We start from the raw sequence: 14,054 nt of genomic DNA on the forward strand, positions 1-14,054 counted from the left end.
CGATGTTAGAATTTACTATACTAATAACCACATTAATAAGTAAAATGATAAGATTAGTAATTTGGACTTCAAAGGATAAAAAGGGGCTAGATTTACTTGAAATATTAGTGAAATAAGTAACAGTCTTTTAAAAAGCAGCTTCTGGATAATATTTTCTGTGTACAAAAGCCACTGTTGAAGATGTCACACCAAATTACATGGGAGATTCTTTGGTGCTCTTGTCCACTTCCCCTCTTCCAATACTCTTCATGGAGTTGAGGGGAACATGTGTCCGAATGCCTGCACACAGCTGCTTCTAACATTTTCCAGCTAGCTGCTTCCTGCTCCCCCATTCAGGCATCAGAGAGAAGTACTCATTCCGCTGGTTACGTTGCCTGTTGGTCTTCTCCTCCTCACACCTGATACCCTATGAGGAGCTGGGATACTGGCCAGTGTGGATCTCTGTTTGCTGCTCTGCGTCTAACAGTGTTAGCTCCAGCAGGGGCAACTCATAGTTTTAAAATCTGAGTTAGGGAAAAGTTGAAGTGTCAAGACTCTGCAGGGTAGTATCACACACTACCACTCTGTCCTGTAAGCATAATTAGTAGGTCCCACGTTTCCTTGGCTTATAATACCAATGATATATTCATATTAGTCCTTCAAAATCTCATGTTTCCCTGTCCTCTCCTTGTCTGGCAGAAATTCCAGTATTTTCTTAACGTTTTCATTTTCAACTATTTCTGAGAATCCATGCCTATAAATCATTCTTAATGAATCTCAGTGCTCATTGGGAGAGTAGGAATTTAGGTGCTGACCTTGAGGTTGGGCTTCCAAACAATAGTACCAGTGAGAATTGCCAAATTGCCACTTGACCCAGAGGAATGACTGCATGTTCAGTATCGCCAGATAGGGGCATCTGTTGTATTATTCTTTGCTGAGTGGTTCTTATACAATTCAGTATACAGTTATTTTATTCATCTTTGTGCAAAATTCATTCTCTGACTGAAGCTCTAGACCATTCACGTGGAAGTATTTTCTAATGAATGCTGATTATTGTATAGATTTTACATCAAGTGGAAAACACACTGTAACATGTTGGTAGACAAAAAAAAAAAAAATAATGCATATATAACTGCGGAAGCTTTCTCTAATCAATACTGTGTTTTTGCACAATCCCTGACCAGCCACAATTCATTTTGTGAATTGAATTAGCTATTTACTACTGTCCCTCTCCCCAACTGATGTTTCTCTTTCCTTGCTAACAGGCAAACTTCATGGTAAAAATGTTTGTGTTTTTAATTTTCCTAAAATGGAAACTCTGTTTGGGAAGGGATTTTGTCTATTTTGTTCATACATGGGTTTTTTGTATATTTTTTATTGGAGTTCGATTTGCCAACATATAGCATAACACCCAGTGCTCATCCGGTCAAGTGCCCCCCTCAGTGCCTGTCACCCGGTCGCCCCATCCCCCCACCCGCCTCCCGTTCCACTACCCCCTTGTTCGTGCATATTTCTTGTGTCTAGAAGAGAACCAGGTGCTCAAAAACACATATAATTGAGTCGATCCCCTTCATCTGCTGTCTAGCCCCACTACCAGTGCCTTAGTGCCATTACAGTCTCTTACAGGGGTCAGCAAATGGCTACCTGTGGCTCAGATCCAGCCTGCTGCCTGATTCTGTGAATAAAGTTGCACTGAAAGCCACACCCATTTGTTTACATGGGATTTATGCTGCTTTCACACTTCGACAGCAGAGCTGAATCTTTGTGACAAAGACACTGTCTAGACTACGAAACCTAAAATATTTGCTCATTTTTATGGAAAATGTTTGCCAAACACCTATCAATTGCAACATTTAGAAGTCATCTTTTCACCCAGCACCATCACCTCTTACACACCCATACCCCAGGTGTCTTCTTCACTGGCTCCAAAGAAATCATTCTAAAATACACATATGAATTTGTCAGTTATCTGACTCATTCCCTGAAATATTCATCAGCTGACTTCTTTTTGATTGTGCATGTAATGTTTTAATCTTCAAGTAAGAAAACCTTTCATAATGAAGCTTCAAGCCTTATACATCCATAAATACATATCTCCAATCTTATTGTAATTCTACATTCTTTCTGTGTAGAAACTCTTGAGCTGGCACTGCTAGAAAGGATTAAAAGAATAAATAGTAAAGGGCAACAAGAGAGTTTCTGGATATAAGGAGCAGCAGAGTGGGAAGGATACCCAAATGAGATATCCCTGGATATCCATGGAGGTCTATGTATTGAGGTCTTGTGCATTCATATAGTAAAAAGGATCTTAATAGCTCAACTAGGATTGTCACCTGATCTGTTACCCCAGCTTCCTCTACTTATTCACTACAATTTTGATCCCATGTGGTAGGCAGATTTTAAAATGATGCCTCAAATACTCATTCTTTGATGTCTACACCTTTTATAATCCTCTGCCTTTAAGTGTGAATGGAGCTTATAAATATGATATGATAGTCAGTCCCTTGACTAAATTATGCTATATAGCAAATGGTGGTGAAATAGTCATTTTGTGGTTACTTTCAATTTTAAGACTCCTTCTAGCAGGCTGGAGAAAGATTGGAAGTATGAGAACACCTAAGAAGGAGGTCCTGCAACAAGGACCTGAGATTGTCTTCCAGGAGCTGAAAGTGGTCCTTGGAGAGCCAGTAAGACAACAAGGCCCTCAGTCACATAACGGCAAGGAAATCAATTCTGTCAAGAAACCAAGGGGGCTCAGAAGTCTATCTTTCCCAAGCTGAGCCTCCAGATGAGGATGCAGAAGGCCAACACAGTCATTTCATACTTGTGAGATCTTGAGCAGAGGACACTGCTAAAACATGCCAGAAGCCTGACTCAGTGAACCTATGAAATAAGAAATTTCTGTTGTTCTAAGCCTTTAAGTTTGTGGTAATTTGTTATGCAGCAATAAAAAACTAATACATCATTATTAATAGAAAAAAGAATTATTTAAAGTTTTGCTAAGGGTTGAAAAGACATTTGTTTGAATGACAGTGCCTATCTTTTGATCATTGCAATTAGAACATTCAATGTACCGTCTTCAGGTTCTCAAGTGTCAGACCCTTTATGATGATAATATCCCAAGAGAGAAGTTCATAGTCTCTATGAGTAAAGTGGTCAACTGGTATTTTGAGCCAAGGAAGTGAGGATAGATTAGCATTTATTTGTGCAGGTTGGATTAAACAGCTTTACATTCTTGAGTTCAAGTTTTCTTCAAAGTTAACTGAACGATTGGGTAAGTGGTTCGAATATTTGTAAGAGCCCAATTTAAATTCTTGTACTGCCAAGGTATTAAAAATGGTATTAGGGCAAATGGTAAAATCTAGAAAGGGAAGAAAAGCCTGACCTTGAAGTGTAAACTTAGAGGCTATTGTACCAGTCAGGAAAATATATGTTATATTGTAGTAGCATACAATCTTTGATTCATATTTTACAAAAATAAAAGTTTAATTCTTGCTCAAATTATATGTCCATCATTGTTTGGCTAGAGGTCCGCTCTATTTTCACATTTTCTGAGGCATGAAAGCAAATGTGGCAAATCATGCACTGGCAGTCAAAGCTTCTGTTCGTGTTTCGTTGGTTAAAACAAGTCATGTGCCCTGCATTAGTCAGGGTTCTTAAAAAAACAGAACCAGCTGGGTGTGTGCATGTGTGTGTAGAGAAAGATTTATTTTAAGAAATTGGCTCACACCATTGTGGAGACTGGCAAGTCCAAAATCTGCAAGGTAGGCTGGCAGGCTAGAAAGACTTGATGTTGCAACTCGAGTCTGCTAGCATAATTCCCTCTTTCTCGGGGAAGTCAGTCTTTTCTCTTAAGACCTTCAGTTGTTTGGACAAGTCCCACCACATTATGCAGGATAGTCTACTTTACTCAAAGTCTACTGATTTAAATGGTAATTTCATCTGAAAAATATCTTCCCAGAAACATCTAGAATAGTGTTTGGCCAAACACTTGGCCAAATACAAGACCTAACTAAGTGGACACATGAAATTAACCACCACATGGCCCCCATACCTAACTTCGAAGGAGGTAAGGATCTACAATTCTAACACAAGTTTGGTATGAAAGGAGCCAGGAACATATGGTGAACAGCACTGAAAAAAAATGCAACCAATCAAAGAATCTAGAGACCTATTTTGCCATGTATCTATTTCTCTGAGCAGAACAATAAACTAGACACTGAGGAGTCAGCCATTGGGACTAAAAGTAAATTAAGATTAAATGTCTAGTGAGAAGTTGGAGAGACTTTGGCATATGTGTATATACCAACTGTAGGGAAGATGCAGCTCTGAACGTCATGATTACCTGGCAGAGGCTTGCTTGAAGACCTCAAGAAGGTGATTTAATTGAGGAGAAAGAGGGCAGAGAAATTGGGATTCAGAAGGACATGGAATATTTACTCTTGGAAACTCACCGGGTATGCCTATTTTCATAGCTCTTGCTAAATTGATGAAACCTTGTCAACATCTTTCCCTAAGAAATTATAAAGATTTTTAATTGAAGAGGTTAGTCTGCTTTGAGATGAGAATAAATGCCCTCTTACACTTCTGTTTTACAGGAGGAAAATTATGTCCTAGGTCTTAAAATATCAAAGGCTGGTTTGCTTTTTTGGTTGTTTGATTTCTTTTTCTTAGTGAAAAGTTTGAAGATGATAAATTTAAACACTTCAAAAATCTCACAGCTTTTTAAAAGCTGAAAGACAAAATTTATACAATACTAACAAATTAGGTTACTTGTAAAATTTATAAAAAGTACTATAATAGTGTTTAAGTTATCTCATGGTAAAAATATAGCATATATCTAATTTATATAATATAAATATATAGAAAATATATGATTAAGTATTTTTAAAATGTATATATTTGAAAAGGTAAAGGTAGATTCACAATCATAGCTCTCTCATTTTGCTGGAAGACATAGGGCTTGGAAATTATGATTTTTCCATTTCAAAGTAGTTTTAAAATAACTATATTTTATACCGATTATTGATGTACTGAAAACAACATAACTATCTTTTCCTCAACAAAATCTGAAAGTGAAAAGGCACAGACAGAAACCCTAGTCATAAAAAAAAAAAAATAATCTCTGCAATGTCTCACAGCTGGGAGTCATATTGCATTGAGTGAGGTCACACTCTACCATAAATTTTAAAAATTCATTATTTTCTTCAAGGAGATCATGCGGTTTGGAAAAAAAGGATTTGATTGCAAGATCCCTATTACAAAGCTTTTTTTGAGTTTCAAACCCAAAGAGATATATTAGGGAAACCCACAGAATTGCCAGTAGAAATGTCTTGCAATCTCTCTTATCTCAGAATATACCTTAAAAGCCTACCCTCGCTGCCTGAACCTGGTCCCAGGAAAAAGTGAACCCTAAATAAAGATGCAATCATCCCCAAAGTAACAGTATATCAACTGAGCTGCCACAGGTTCCACACTCAGGAGTGTAACCACCTCTACAGCATGGGATGAGCTACCATCATCTTGCTCCCAGATTCCTGTAGTTACCTCTTAACTGCAATTCCTGCTGAGATCCTTGTCTCCCTAGAGACAATATGACCAAAAGATCAATTCTCAAGATACCATTCAGAGTGATACTATGAAAGCAAAATAGATCATGTCATTCCTGTGCACAAAACCCTCCAACAGCCCCCCAATTCCCCTCAAAATAAAGGCCTACCTCTTTGAAACCACCTAGAAGATCTTTTATAACCCAACACTCCATAAACCCTCTAGTCCTTCTGCCTAGAATGCTCTTCACCAGGTAGAAGAATGGTAAAAGCCCTCATCAACTTGAGTTCTTTGCTCAAATGTCACCTGCTTCATAAAAAAGCCCCCTCTCATCACCCTATTTAAAATTTTCTCCCAATCCTCACTCTCTTTATTCTCCTTGTTCTGTTCCACTTTTTTTCCTATCATACAATTTGTATCTATACTAACATTTTTCTCTAATACTTTTTTCTATAAAACTTTTCAGTATCTGATGTATAATGTTCTTCTTATTATGTTTCTCATCTTCTCCTACCTTCAACCCTTTGCTAGAATGTTAGCACAATGAGGGCAATTGGCCCTATAAGTGATATATACCTATATACTTTTAAGTATATAATACAAAATTATTAACTATAATCACGATGTTGTACAATAGTTTCCTAGAACTTATTAATCTTATAACTGGAAGTTTGTATCCTTTGACCAACATCTCCCTATTTCATCAACTCCCAAACCCTGGTAACTGCTACTTCACTCTCTGTAGTAGAGATACAATAAAATTTTAACAAGTGGGGAATATGAGTGAAGGGTATATGGAAGTTCTTTATTTTAAAAAAAAATTCTAAATTTTAATTCCAGTATAGTTAACACACTGTGTTATATTAGTTCCAGATGTACAGTTCATTGGTTTGAGAACTCTATATATCACACAGTGCTCATTACAACAAATGCCCTCCTTAATCCCCATCACCTGTTTCACTTACTTGCCATTAATCTCCCCTCTGGTATCCATTAGTTGTTCACTATAGTTAAGAGTCTGTTTTCTGGTTTGTCTCTTTTTTTCTTTGTTCATTTGTTTTGTTTCTTAAATTTCACATGAGTGAAATCATATGGAATTTGTCTTTCTCTGACTTATTTCACTTAGCATTATATCCTCTAGATCCAGCCCTGTTGTTGTAAATCCAAGATTTTATTTTTCATGGCTGAGTAATGTTCCATTGTGTGTGTGTATCTTCTTTATCCATTCATCTATTAGATTTAGCATTTTCATATTCTTTGGGTAAATATCCAAAGTGTTTTTATAAGCACTGTTATATAATAAACTTGTGAAGTAAAATTTATTTTACTTTAAGGATTCAGGAACCAAGTCTCAGAAACTGAATTTAAGAAATTTAAGAATAAACAAGCCCCAATATTTTGTTCCCGGTCTAGAGCTCTCTCGAATATACCCTCCACCAGGTGCTGCCATGAAGAAAGTTCTATTTTTACAAGTTGGTTCAGAACCCTTCCACCATCACCAAGGCAAGGAAAATGGATTTCAGGGCCTTCTTTCATCCTTTAAGACCTCCTAATGTTAATTTTTAGTTCATCCTGATGGCATCAAAGAATATAATGTGTTGTAATAGGGGTCCAGTGTAACTGGTGAGCTATGTGATTGGCTCTGGGAGCTTAATTCCCAGTTTGGGGTCAGGGGATGTGAGTGCTGGTTTAGGGTCTGCCTATGTGAACCTGTCCTTCTTTTCAGCTTCTGGCTTGGGCAGCACATTCCCCCACTTTATCTCCTTAACCATCCTGTGCTACTTCCCATGTAAAGTTTCTCCTGGTCAGAGCAAGACAGACTTGAACAAACTATCACAAATAAGAGTATTCCAATTTAAAACTTATGCATCCAATGTGTAACTCAAATATCGACAAAGAACCATAGCTCCCAAATTGGCTGTACTGCACATAAACACTGTACAAATTAGTAACAGAGAACACAGCTTGATGGGTACTTTATATGGAGACGATTACACTGGTATTAGCCAAGTACCAAGTACAGGCGTATAGGAGCCAAGTGAGCCAGTATCCCTCGGAGCATATGATGAACTCTGGAGTGCACCATGTTACCAAGGGCTTAACACGCGTATCTAACAAACTTTCTTAAGGTCAGGTTTTTTCACTGTGGTCTCCGAGGAAATTCCTGGGAGCCCTGTGTGAAGGGCTACTTTTACTCTCCAAGTAAGCCCCGGGCACCACCTTCATTGTTCAAAAGCAAACAACAGTAACATAAAAAGAAAATAACGATAATGACAAAATCCCTAGTGTACAACATGGATCAAAAAAAGTATCAGGACATCAAAGCAAACAAAGCTACATTGCCATAGCCCGTGCTCTGAGGTTTCTAAGGCTTAGCTGTATCAAAGAAAACCTACCTGAACTGGGAGTTGAGTTAGGAGGTGAGAATTCTACTCCTGGCTTTCCAAATAAACCACTAAATGACTTCAGCAGGTCAACAAAACTTGAGAGATCCTTGTTCCTTTAGTATATGATAAGGGGGTTAGATTAAAAGCCCCTTCAAACTCTATAATTTAATTAATCTATGCTCGGGTTAATTCATGGTTAATATTTCCTTGGTAGGACCCTGGAAATTCTAATGAAGATTTTCCATGGATCAGGAATTTTCCATATACTCAAAACCCTGATAATGAGCCCAATGCTAGACCTTAAACTAAATGCTTCCCTACAAGTCATCCCCTCAGTCCTGTGAGGCTAGAGCTTTCTGTTTTAGAGCTGACATGACTATGGCTCAGGAGAAACTTGCCTACAGGGTATGTGACTCTTTTTGAATACTCCTTATAGCCTTCTTTTTCTTTACTGATTCAGGCATGACTGTCTTTAGACCACATTCAAACAAGAATATGGAGCAGAGTTGTTTTTTGCTGTTGTTGTTGTTGTTATGGCAGGTGCTTTTAGTTACACCACTTCGCTTTTAAAAACTCATCTCTTTGTACATATGGATAAAGGGAATAATTGAAATTTACAGCCTTGAAGGCATAAAACTTAAAGTTTTAGCTACTATTTAAAAGTTGTGCTGAGTGACTTTTTTATTCGCACAAGTAAAAATAAACATTTTTCTGCATCTTAAACAGCTCTGAACATCTCAGAGGCTGAAAATAAATTCACTGGGTTGCTAATAATGCATAAATTTACCACTAATACTTGATGTCTACTCTTCTAAAGAGAAAGAAAATACACTGATACCTTAAGCAGTGAAAATAAAACCCCTTTATAACAAAGTTAGTCAAATGAAATAAAAACAAAGCAGCAGACAGAAATCCAATAATAGCTGCCAGGACACTGAGCAAGGAATGGAGGTACATCTTAAATGAAAGTACCCATTGGTAGCAAATTGACTAGGCACCTAACGCGTAACCTAGTTATGTGTGCGTACATGTTTGTGCGTGTTTGTGTGTATTGTGCTTGCTGCGAACTCCTGTCTATTTAAGTTATCATGTCATTAGAAAGGACAAATACCCACCATTTGCTTCAACGTGGATGGAACTGGAGGGTATCATGCTGAGTGAAGTAAGTTGATCGGAGAAGGACAAACATCATATGGTTTCACTCATATTCACGTGGAATATTAGAAATAGTGAAAGGGATTATAGGGGAAAGGAGGGGAACTGAGTAGGAAAAATTGGAGAGGGAGACAAACCATGAGAGACTCCTGACTCTGGGAAATGAACAAGGGGTAGTGGAAGGAGGGGTGGGCGGGGGTTGGGGTGAATGGGTGACGGGCACTGAGGGGGGCACTTGACGGGATGAGCACTGGGTGTTATATCATATGTTGGCAAATTGAACTTCAATAAAAAAAGTTGATCATCATGGGATAAACATAATATTGGATATTATTTAAATCTGCTCAGAAACAAAAATAACTAAAGGAGATCTTTTATAGAGTCACATTCTGTCCTCTCATCATGTCAAAAAAAAAAAAAAAAGTGGTTCCCTTTTAAGGATTACCTTTCATGTCTTATCTTCTCAATACACATCTTTACCTTTAGTCTCTGGAATATAGACCCAGAGCCAAATGCTATGAAGTAAGGATCAATACAATCATTTTTCTTTTTTCCTGTCCAAATAATCATTTCTGAGACTGGATTGTTGACAATGAAATGTTTTGGGAGAGAAAGACAGGAGTGTATTTTTAAAAGTTTGCTCAACACTGTAAACCTGAGCTGGTTTCTTGGCATGATTACTACTATTATTATCTTATCTAAAGCATTCCAGGCTTGGGTAGGGATGGAAGGCAGAATTTTAGGGGATAGGCAAAGTACATAGCTGTTAGGGGGCCTGAATCTAAACATATGTCCCTAGAGACCTGGCCACTGATACTTGGGGAGAGGAAGTGCCATGTCCAAGGAGAAGTGCAATTATTAAATATATGTGGGGAAGGAATATTGACCTGGCCCCTGAGCCTTGTTAGCATCAATGAATCTAATAGTTTCCAAACTGAAAGTGGAGGCTTCAGCAAATGGGATAAGCATCCCCTTTCCTACTTCTCCTTGGGTACTTTGTCCACCTGAAATGTTCTCCCCTTTCTATTCTTCCAAGCCCATCAAATTCCATATCCACCGCAAAGCCACCTTTGCACATTCCAGCTTCCACTCACATCTCATGACTACAGCTCACCAAATCCCGAGAAACACATTAGCGCTTTACCAACTTGCTTTCACCTTTTATTTTTCTTCATTGCTTTGTCTTATGCTTCTTCTAAAGCTCATTTTGGCTATCTACATACATGTCCTCTCTTCCTACAGATCATACTTTGACTAGACCCTGTAAAACACTAAACACATACTAGATATTTAGCAATTAATTATTAAGGTGCTATCAAATGGGTTTTAAAGAAAGAACATAGTACTGGAGGGACAACTATATATGCTTCCAACTTTATATTCTGGGGTAAGGAGAATTAGAGTTGCCCTCCCCAGTTCATCAAACATTTCCAACTCTCTGTGCCACCTGACAATTGCTCATTCCCTTTAATGCTGTTTCCCCACTTAACTATAAAAAGAAAGACTTCTAAAAAGAAAAAAAGAAAGACTTACCAATAGACTACCCAACTGCCATAGCCCACCCACTAAGGGTGGCCCCTTCCACCACCCCTTGTTTGTTTCCCAGAGTTTCATTTTCAAGTCAACAGGTTGAAGATGAATTTTCGTCTGCTTACTAAGGGAACAGTTCACTGTTTTGCTGTCATGTCAATTCAGCAGGAAATTCCCCTTCATGCTTAGAAGTTATTCAAATCTCCTAAAAATCTAGCACATGTGGAACCCTGAATACTGAATTTAGAACTTTGAAATAATCAGGAGTTTCTGGGTGGTACAGTTGGCTACACATCTGACTCTTGGTTTCAGCTCCTGTCATGATCCCCGGGGTCCTAGGATTCTGTGTGTCTATTTAGACCTCTGTGTGTCTGCACAGGACCTGCACTCAGCAAGGGGCCAGCTTAGAGATTCTCTCTCCCTCCCTCCCAATCTCAAATAAATTAAAAAAAAAAAAAAAAAAGAACTTCAAAATAATCAGGTGAAGCTCCTTTGAAGATAGGATGGTATTTTGACCTTGATTCCTCAGAAAGTAAAATTCCCAGAATCAGGAAACTTTATCATCATATAGAAGTAGCCATTTGCTTTCATATGATAGGATATAAGATAAACATTAAGAGCAGATTTTTTAAGAGTATATTTTAAACAGATTAATTTACTACTGAAAAATTTTTAAAAATACTTAGTGAAGTAGGTAACATGAGCACTGGTGATCAATTTTATGTATTTTATTTATTTTTTGTATAGTTTTTATTGGAGTTGGATTTGCCAACATATAGCATAACACCCCGTGCTCATCCTGTCAAGTGCCCCCACCAGTGCCCGTCACCCAGTCACCCCAACCCCCCGCCCACCTCCCCTTCCACCACCCCTTGTTTGTTTCCCAGAGTTAGGAGTCTCTCATGTTCTGTCTCCCTCCCTGATATTTCCCACTCATTGTCTTTCCTTTCCCCTATAATCCCTTTCACTATTTATTATATTCCACGTATGAGTGAAACCATACGGTGATTGTCCTCCGATTGACCTACTTCACTCAGCGTATCGATTTTATGTTTTTAGTTTGATATGTATGGCTCACTTCTCCTCAGAAATTCTTCAAAGCCTGTGGTCCATTTTTTTTGTGAACTTCACAATACCTGGAGAACTTTAAGACAGGACATCATCATGCCTAAATTTTACACTTAATAACTACTTTTTGAATTGAAGATAAAGAGACCTTGATCTCTTTCCAGTATATTTAAAAATCTGAAACAAATATGCCTTCAAAGCAGAGGTTGCAAGCTAGCAGCCTGTCAGCTAGCTAGTCTGGGTGCAGAAATGTGTCCTTTGGATGAGATATTATATTATGTTTTACATTTTTTGGAGAATTTTCTTTTAAAAACCAAGCGATTTTTACGTAAAGTTCCAGATTCTTGTTTTGCCTTTAAAAACTGGAAGATCTAGCAAGACTAGAATTTAATTCCTTCATGGCAGCAATCTACTGGAGTGGTGTCCCCTTTGAATAGGGACACCCTCTCCAATTTCCTGCCATCTACAGCCCCATTATCCTCACCCAGCCTGTCTCACTCATTTACATTACCTGCCAGATTAAGAATCCTTGCTTCAAAGAATAACTGTAGTTTTTAAAATGCTATGTGCTTTCAAATATTACCCAGAAAGAGCCTACAAGAATGTCGTTTTGCAGAGAAATAGATTGTCTTCAGATTTCATGTGGTCACAGTAATTATTACCTCCTTGTTCAATGACACAATCAGTTCCCCAGTAACAATGATCTCCTAAACAGAGAATCAATGCTATTGGCTATTTTGGAGTGGGGAGGGGAGGAGGAGGAATAAGAATGTGAATAAGGACCACATCACCACCACAAAAGTTGAAATATCTTTTCTACAAAAATGTGCCTGGTAATTTACAAATGAGGAAACAGAAAAAGGGTGTCTTCACCAGTGAGAATGGAGAAAATTAACAAGGCAAGAAACAACAAATGTTGGAGAGGATGCGGAGAAAGGGGAACCCTCCTGCACTGTTGGTGGGAATGGGAACTGGTGCAGCCACCCTGGAACACTGTGTGGAGGTTCCTCAAAGAGTTAAAAATAGACCTGCCCTATGACCCAGCCATTGCACTGCTGGGGATTTACCCCAAAGATTCAGATGCAATGAAACGCCGGGACACCTGCACCCCGATGTTTCTAGCAGCAATGTCCCAATAGCCAAACTGTGGAAGGAGCCTCGGTGTCCATCGAAAGATGATGGATAAAGAAGCTGTGGTCTATGTATACAATGGGATATTCCTCAGCCATTAGGAACGACAACTACCCACCATTTGCTTCAACGTGGATGGAACTGGAGGGTATTATGCTGAGTGAAGTAAGTCAGTCGGAGAAGGACAAACAGTGTATGTTCTCATTCATTTGGGGAATATAAATAATAGTGAAAGGGAATATAAGGGAAGGGAGAAGAAATGTGTGGGAAATATCAGAAAATGAGACAGAACATAAAGACCCCTAACTCTGGGAAACAAACGAGGGGTGGTGGAAGGGGAGGAGGGCAGGGGGTGGAGGTGACTGGGTGACGGGCACTGAGGGGGGCACTTGACGGCATGAGCACTGGATGTTATTCTGTATGTTGGTAAATTGAACACCAATAAAAAAATTAATTTATTAAAAAAAAGAAGAAAAAAGGTGTCTTCTATCTAAATTCTTTCCTAATCTACTCTCCAAGGTTCTCCTGGTAAGAATTCAAAACTTCCCTCCCCATGACCATGTCTTATTTTTTATACTCACCCACATTCACTCTTTTAATCCACTATACCAACTTCAAATACTATAGCCCGTAACAACACATTCTGTATCTCCTTCCCGGTGAGTCTTAATATCCTCTGTCCTACAAAGAAATGCAGTTCATTTGATTTTTTCTGCCACTCATCGGGGGCTCATATTAGTTCTGGACACAGTGTTTTGGTAATGTCCTCTTGTTAATACTGTGGCACATCTTACCTGCAATTTAGATGCTTTACTGAACAATCAGGGAACACATTTATTCTTAGAGTATATATATTATCATCACAATTTAGATGAGTCAAATAAAAACAAACTAATTAAGTACTTGAAAAAGAAAATGCACAAAAGCAATGAGAAACCTGAAACATACCATATTTTTCTTTCTTCAACCCCAATATAAGCTGCTTCTTTAGCAATATACTGTTGAGGTTGTTTTAAGGTACCAATTTAGCTCATGCCATGCAACAATTCACAGTCTGATTCAAGATCATGCTTCCATATAGTTAATTTGAGTTAATTTTTTGAACACTCTCAAGACCAATGAAAGAGAATTTCTCATTTAGGAAATAAATTCAGCTGAACAGTTGCTGCATTAAATGTGGATATTTCAGAGTGGCAATATTTGGAATGACTGCATATAACCCTCTTAGGGTTATGTGTTAAGTGTGTGTGATTA

The 14,054-nt window shown here is 38.2% G+C and overlaps 2 long non-coding RNA genes across 3 annotated transcripts; both read right to left on the reverse strand.

Moving 5' to 3' along the window:
* Positions 1–60: 60 nt before the first annotated feature.
* LOC144304558 (uncharacterized) lies at positions 61–14,029 on the reverse strand. Of its 2 annotated transcripts, none has more exons than XR_013371495.1 (3): positions 13,749–14,029; positions 13,382–13,481; positions 61–503 (listed from the first exon to the last, which is right to left on the reverse strand). It is a non-coding gene; the product is annotated as an uncharacterized LOC144304558 (long non-coding RNA). The 2 variants fall into 2 exon arrangements; XR_013371494.1 differs by having other exon boundaries at positions 61–1,064.
* LOC144304562 (uncharacterized) lies at positions 2,366–4,493 on the reverse strand. Its single transcript, XR_013371499.1, has 2 exons — positions 4,434–4,493; positions 2,366–2,862 (listed from the first exon to the last, which is right to left on the reverse strand). It is a non-coding gene; the product is annotated as an uncharacterized LOC144304562 (long non-coding RNA).
* Positions 14,030–14,054: the final 25 nt, after the last annotated feature.

The sequence above is a fragment of the Canis aureus genome, chromosome 34 (assembly GCF_053574225.1).
Source record: "Canis aureus isolate CA01 chromosome 34, VMU_Caureus_v.1.0, whole genome shotgun sequence".
Lineage (NCBI taxonomy): Eukaryota > Metazoa > Chordata > Mammalia > Carnivora > Canidae > Canis > Canis aureus.